Raw genomic sequence first — 7483 nt, forward strand, 5'->3', positions numbered from 1 at the left:
CAAGCCCTAGGTTGTTTTATCTGTGCTTCTGACTGACCAGGTACAAATTGGGGTTCCCATGATTTCTGCCTTGTGTTCAGTTAATTTACGAGAGGGGAACACAGAACTCAGGGAAACACTAACTTACATTTTCTGGTTTATTATAGAAGATATTACAAAGTATACAGATGAAGAAATGCACAGGGCCAGACATGGAGCAAGGGGCATGAAGTTTCCATGCCCTCCATGGGTGTACCACCCTCCAGGAAACTTCACGTGTATCTTGGAAGCTCTTTGAAACCTGTCCTTTGGGTTTATAATGGAAGCTTTAATACATAGGCATGATTGAAGCATGTACAATCACAGAAATGCAACTGGACAAAAAGGGCATGATATAATAATAACAGACTAGGTGAGGAGACCCAGCAAGGCCTGTTTGTTCATATTCTTCTTGGTTCTCTGCAGCATTCCTTCCTCCCAGGGATGGTGCAGGACCCCTTCTGAAATGGGGATCTTATGACCTACAATTAGACAAGGTTATTCAGAGAATTTCATCAAGACAAAAAGGTGGGGAAAAGATTAGAACAAGGACTATGGGAGTTATGAGTCAAGAACCATTGGGGGAATAATATATATGTATGTGTGTGTGTGTGTGTGTATGTATATGTATTGTGTGTGTATGTATGTATATATATTTACACGTATATGCATATGGATTAATATCACAGCCATAAAGGAAGACAGCAAGAGAAGAGGAAAGAAATTTAAAAATCTACAAAACAAGTAGAAACCAGTTAACAAAATGGCAGTAATAAGTCCTTACCTATCAATAATTACTTTGAGTGTAAATGAATTAAATTCTTAAATCAAAAGACATTGAGTGACTGAAGGGATTAAAAAAAAGGATCCAACTACATGCTGCCTACAAGGGACTCACTTTTCCTGTAAGGACACACATAGACTGAAAGTGTTACATGCTGTCATCACAAAAATGATAACTATGTGAGGTAAAGAACATGTTATTTAGCTAGACTGAGTTATTCCACAATGTATATATACTTCAAGACATCATATTGTATGCAATAAATACATACAACTTTATGTATAAGTTTTTTAAAAGCCCTAGATATAAAAATGCACAGATTATGGAAGTATTAGTTATGTCTATTTAAACAAATTAAATGACAGAAAATTGCTTATTACCATTAGTTCTTGATATTTTTGCTTGCAAGTTACTGTGTGTGTGTTTGTGTGTGTGTTTATGTTTGAAATAGGAAAGATTGTTATGACTCAACTAATAATTTAGCCACATAAAAATATGAATTTAGGAGAGTGACTTCATCAAGATGGCGGAATAGACAACCCCCTGCAGTTCTCTATCTCACAACTTATCAACTTGGACTATTAAAATACATAAACCCCCATCCTGAGATCACTGGAGCTCAGGGAAAGAGGAGAGACCCACAGCGTTTGTGAAGGTGTGAAAGGCATTGGTGATAGGAAGGAGGAACCACTCTGACCATTCCAAGCTCTGGCTGCTTCTAGGGTTGACGTGGCACAAGGCAGGGAGCAGCTGCCGGCACAGGAGCAGATATCAGGAAACAGCAAAGCCGAGCGGAGCCTTTGGCATGAAGCTTATTGGAGTCTGCAGTGGGTAAGGGTGCTTCAGAGTGCACCATTCCATCTCCCAGACTGGCAAAGACACTTAGCAAGCTTCCCATAGATCCACATAGGAGGAAGGAGCCACAGCTAAGGGAAGAAAGGAACCACCAGAGCTTAGCGAGTCTTCTCAGGGAATTGTGCATAGCATGCCCCATGGGAAATGTTTGGAGTGGGGTTGGGGAGGAGGCTGACCCTCCAGGGGAGCATTGGGGCACGGCATGGGCAGCTGATCTACCTTCTGATCAGCACAGGCAAGGCAGATACCTTTATAGAACAATTCTGTTTCTAAGAAGATCTGTCCATCTGTGATGGAAATGACATTTGTTGGAATGTAAGTAGACACGTCACCAGTCATGTTTCTGTGACTGATAAAGCAGTCAAGGAGCCACCACTAAAAGAATTGTTCATTTTGACTGCTCTCTCCAGCAGAAAGAAATGAAAATAGACCACATCACCATGATAGGTCTCACAACCAGGGAGTCAGCGGAGCAGCAGAGACATTTGATGACAAGCAGAAACCTGTTTGGATAAGGCATCATAGATGACGCAGCAGAAAGAAATGAAAATAGACCACATCACCATGATAGGTCTCACAACCAGGGAGTCAGCAGAGCAGCAGAGACATTTGATGACAAGCAGAAACCTGTTTGGATAAGGCATCATAGATGACCAAGTAATGTTTGTGTTCATCTTTAAATATTCTCCCATATAACAGCCAGAATAAGGAGCCAGGTACTGAAGGAGGGCAGTATCAGAAGCAGTAGCTGAAACCACAATAATGTACTTCATGACATCAGCATTTGTAATTCTCTTCACAACCCAGGGGAAGTTGGACGACACAATGGAAGTAAGGAAGATTATATCTGGAATACAGGAGATCCCTTAGGGTGTCTCTTAGTAGTACCATGCCCTGTGATTAAGGTCAATGGAAAATTACAACAACCAAATCCAGGCAAGACTGGGAATGGCCCAGACTCTTCAGGGATGAAGGTTTGGGTGACTCTGCCAGGTAAAGAACCACAACCAGCTGGGGCGCTCTCTGAAGGTAAAGGGAGTACAGAATGGGTAGCAGAAGAAGGTTGTTATAAATACCAGCTCGACCATGTGACCAGTTGCAGAGACAAGAATTGTAATTGTCCTCCCTGTTGTGTTAAGTATATGTCTCTATGTATATATACTGTTCACATATTAAGCAATTATCTTTGGTTTTGTTCCTCTTATTCTTTATCATGTAACATGAGACTTACTCACTTTAAGCCAGCATTTAAATATTGTAAATCTTACCTCATAGTGTTTGCATTTAATTTATGGGATATTGGGAGAAAGGTAAATATCATCTAAGGACGTTACCTCCTCTTCTGGGAAAGTGATTAATGTGTTTTTGGTGTACACAGGACAGTTGTATCATGTTAGGCAAAAATATGTTATTTTACCATCTGAAGGTTATTATGTTAGTGTACCATCCAAAGTTTAAGTATAATTTAAAGAGATAGTATGGACACCAAGTTGACAAGGGGTGGACTTGTGAAGGTTAATTCTAGGTGTCAACTTGGTTAGATTAAAGAATGCTGAGAAATTTTTTTAGGTGTGTCTGTGAGGGTGTTTCCAGCAGAGATTAGCATGAGAACCTGAGTGGCCTGGGTGGAAAGACCGGCCCTCAATGTGGGCTGGAACCATCCAATCCACTGGGGACCCAGAGAGAGCAAAAGACAGAAAAAAAGATGAAGCTCTCCCCCTGTCTGCTGGAGCTGGGATACGGTCTCCTGTCCGTGGACATCAGAGCTTAAGACTCTTCAGCTTTGGGTTCCAGGACTTACACCAAGGACACCATCAGCTTCCTGGTTTCGAGGCCTTTGGACTTGGACTAAGCCACGCTACCAGCATTCAGTTAGCAGACGGCCTGTTGTAGGACTTCTCTTCACAATCATGTGAGCTAATTCCCCTAATAAATCCCCTCTCGTATATTTATAACATCCTATTGATTCTGTCTCTCTGGAGCACCCTGACTAATACAGCTGTTATCTTTAAATATTCTCCCATGTAACAGCCAGAATAAATATTTTCCCACGTAACAGCCATGTACTTAACATCAGAAACCGTAGCTGAAACCACAATAATGTACTTCATGACGTCTGCAGTTGTAATTCTCTTCACCATTTGGGCACCATCTTTTGACTCACTGCAACGTAGATACAGTACAGCTTCTTTTCTATAGACCCACTATTGAAATATTTCTGGTTAATGACTGTATCAATAGTTATTGATGTTTCACCAGTCTGTCAGTCACCAACAGTCAGTTCACACTGACCAAAACCAATTGACACCAAGCAATTCATGGCTTTAATGCCATTCTGCTTGGTTTCCACAAAGATACTTGAGGAATGATTCCAGTGGCTTTCAGACCAGCTTACCTATGGGTCTTGGAACCAACTGCATCCTTACAATCAGTGGCATTACCACGTGACCCAACAGGTCACCAACTGGAGCATCCACAGTGGCTCCTGTTCTCTTCACAGTATCTCCTTCTTTAGTTTATCATTTCTGAAAATGACAACACCAACACTGTAATGTTCCAAGTTCAGAAACATATCCTTTAAGCTTGAAGAAAATTGTATCATTTCTTCTGCTTGAATATTCTTCAGCACATATACTTGGGCAATACCATCACCAATACTTAAGACACACCCAGTCTCTTCAAGATCAACAGAGGTACAAGCTCTGAGAAGATCCTCTTTAAGAAAAGAGGACACCTCCACAGTGCCATTTCTCAAGGGAAGTGTCAGAGGCATTGCAGTAGTGAAGAATCATTCAAAAGCATATTTGGAGACCTGACTATTTGACAGAGGGAAGTTGCCAGCGACAGCCATGGAGACAGCAGTGCACAAGGACAGCATCTTTGCAGCTTCTCTTGGAGTGGCTCCTCTGCATCCGCAGCTTCCAGACTGACTGTGTAGACATTTTCTTATATTATTTTGTACTATTTGGCTAAATGTTTCAATGTTTCAACTAGATGACATGCTCTTCACAGATAAAGATTCCATATATCTTTTCTCTTCTTATCCTCTATGGCACCTTGTTTGGTGTTTTACATAGAAGCACACAAGTTATTTGAAATGACACGGTACTGCCAGTTCACGTATTTAAAAGGCAGAAATCTGCCACTACCTCCCTAACCGCCTCCAATCTCTATAGGCTCTCCCACCACATGCTCTAGTTCACTGCAGATTTGGATTTAAGCTCCTTATGCTTCTCAACTTGCATTCTTGTTGGTTATTCCCACATGGAGTTTCCTTAGCTGCTTTCAGCCTCTCTGTTGTGGTTGGTCAGCACAACATGTACTAATCGTGAAACACCCAAGATAGTAAAAGCACTTTGCTCACGCAACTGAGAATGATTAGTATCTGTGTTGATAGTCCATTTTTCACTCCTTCCAATGGTGACAGGGGCATTGTATTATGTGCCTGGAGAGGACTCAACACAGGCAAATACACCTGAATTGAGACAAGCGGAGGCAAGGAGGAAAAGACTGGACACGAGGAGAATCATTGCAGTGTCCACAGCACTTCAGAGACTTAGAGGCGTCAATGATGTAGGAAATGAAAAGATTAGAGGAGGGTATTTATTCTTTCTGATTTTTGTTTCAGGATGAAATAAAGTAATACCAACAATTTGCTGGCATTGTGATAGTCTTTACTTATTAAATCTCATTTAACATAACTTGCAGAAAAGAGAGATGAGAAGAAACTGAAGACAAGGAAAATATGTGAAAATTCAGGGTAGAGAGATGAAATTCTGTACAAAGGATTGAAAGAGGGACATTGGCCAGAATCCAGGTCTCTTGTGGGGCAAACTAGAATCCTAGGCTGTGTCTCGAAGACATTACTCCCAGCAGCTACCTGGTTTAGAACTTCTGTCTCCATGGGCCATGTCTTTCAATTCCCCTTCTTCATGAAATCAAAGTAAAAAAGCAAGTTTCTTTTAATTGACGTCATTCCAAATATCTTTGTTCATGTTTCAAGGATAATATAGGAACTTCTCATGCCTTCCCAAATATATATTAGACCTGACCATTGATGCTAGATATTTCATTGCTTAGATATAAAACCAAATTAGAAATACTATGTAAAGTAATTTAAAACAAAAATAACTCTGTGATTAGATCAATGGAAACAAAGGAGTAAATGACTGCCATCAGATTCTTCTAGAATTGCTCTGATAGGTGAAAGGTAGAACAGAAAGCACTGAAGTACCAAAAGATCACAGAAAATAACATTTTTAGTATTCAGCCATATTATTTTTATAATTGTGGTGAGAAAACTACCACTTTTTTTTCTTTTTCTGTCTTTTACATAATTTTTATTCTGATGTTTCTGGACCATTTTTTCAATGCTATTTTTTAACTGGTATTTAGAAACATACCAGTTTTAAACTGAAACATAATTGATTATATTATTTATGGGGTAGAGAGTTGACTATCAGCATTTTCTATAGTATGTGATGATCAAATCAACATTATTAGCATGTTCATAATTACCAATCATAATTATTCTTTGTGTCCCTCACCCAATAACTCCTTACCTCCCAGAAACATACCAGTTTTAAACTGAAACATAATTGATTATATTATTTATGGGGTAGAGAGTTGGCTATCAGCATTTTCTATAGTATGTGATGATCAAATCAACATTATTAGCATGTTCATAATTACCAATCATAATTATTCCTTGTGTCCCTCACCCAATAACTCCTTACCTCCCCACCCCCTCCCCTTTTCCTATGTTTAGTAACTATAAGTTCTCTCCTTCTGAAAGTCCGACCTTTTATTGTGGTCTTCCTTGCTTGCTTTCTTAGCTCCCAATTATGAGTGAGAACATACGGTATTTCTCTTTCTGTGCCTGGCTATTTCACTTAACAAAATTTTCTCCAAGCTTACCTATGTTGCTGTAAATGGCAAAAATGCATTCTTTTTATGGCTGAGTAGTATTCCATGTGTATATATAGCACATTTTCCTTATCCAGTCATCCATCAATGGATATTCATGTTGGTTCCATATCTTGGCTATTGAAAATATAGCCACAATGAACATGGGAGTGCAGGCATCCCGTGACATGATGATTTCCATTCCTTTGGGTATATACCTAGTAGTAGTGGCATTGCTGGATCATATGATAGTTCTATCTGTAGTTGTTTGAGAAACCTCCATACTGTTTTCCATAATGGTTGTACTAATTTACAGTCCCACCAACAGTGTAGAAGAGTTCCTTTTTTTCCACATCCTCACCAGCATTTGTTATTTTCTATCTTTTTCATAATACCCAGTCTAACTGGAGTTAGATAATATCTCCGTGTAGTTTTGATTTGTATTTCTCTAATGATATGTAGTAATGATTTGTAATTCCCTAATGCTCAGCCATATAAAAAATTGCTGAGCATTTTTTCATGTACTTGATGGCCATTTGTATGTTTTCCTTTGAAAAATGTCTATTCATCTCCTTTGCCTATTTTTTAATTGGATTATTTGGTTTTTTACAATGAAGTTATTTCACTTTCTTGTATATTCTGGATGTTAATCCCTTGTCAGATGTACAGCTTGCAAATATTTTTTCCCATATGTAAGTTCTCTTTTCACTCTATTTCCTTTGCTGTGCAGAAGATTTTTAGTTTGATATAATCCCATTTATTTTTTCTTTTGTTGTTTGTGAAAAGCCATCATTTTAAATGTTGTTTCTGATTTTCAAACCCCTATCTTCTAAATAAGCTTGTGCAAAATAACTTTGTATGTTGGAAACAGCAATAACTAAAATTGGACTACACCACAATATTTTGAGCAGTAATTTGAAG

At 39.0% G+C, this 7483-nt stretch overlaps 1 pseudogene; it reads right to left on the bottom strand.

The window, feature by feature from the left end:
• Nucleotides 1-387: 387 nt before the first annotated feature.
• On the bottom strand, nucleotides 388-4430 carry LOC103594051 (annotated as a pseudogene).
• Nucleotides 4431-7483: the final 3053 nt, after the last annotated feature.

The sequence above is a fragment of the Galeopterus variegatus genome, unplaced genomic scaffold, assembly GCF_000696425.1.
Source record: "Galeopterus variegatus unplaced genomic scaffold, G_variegatus-3.0.2 Scaffold1464, whole genome shotgun sequence".
NCBI lineage: Eukaryota > Metazoa > Chordata > Mammalia > Dermoptera > Cynocephalidae > Galeopterus > Galeopterus variegatus.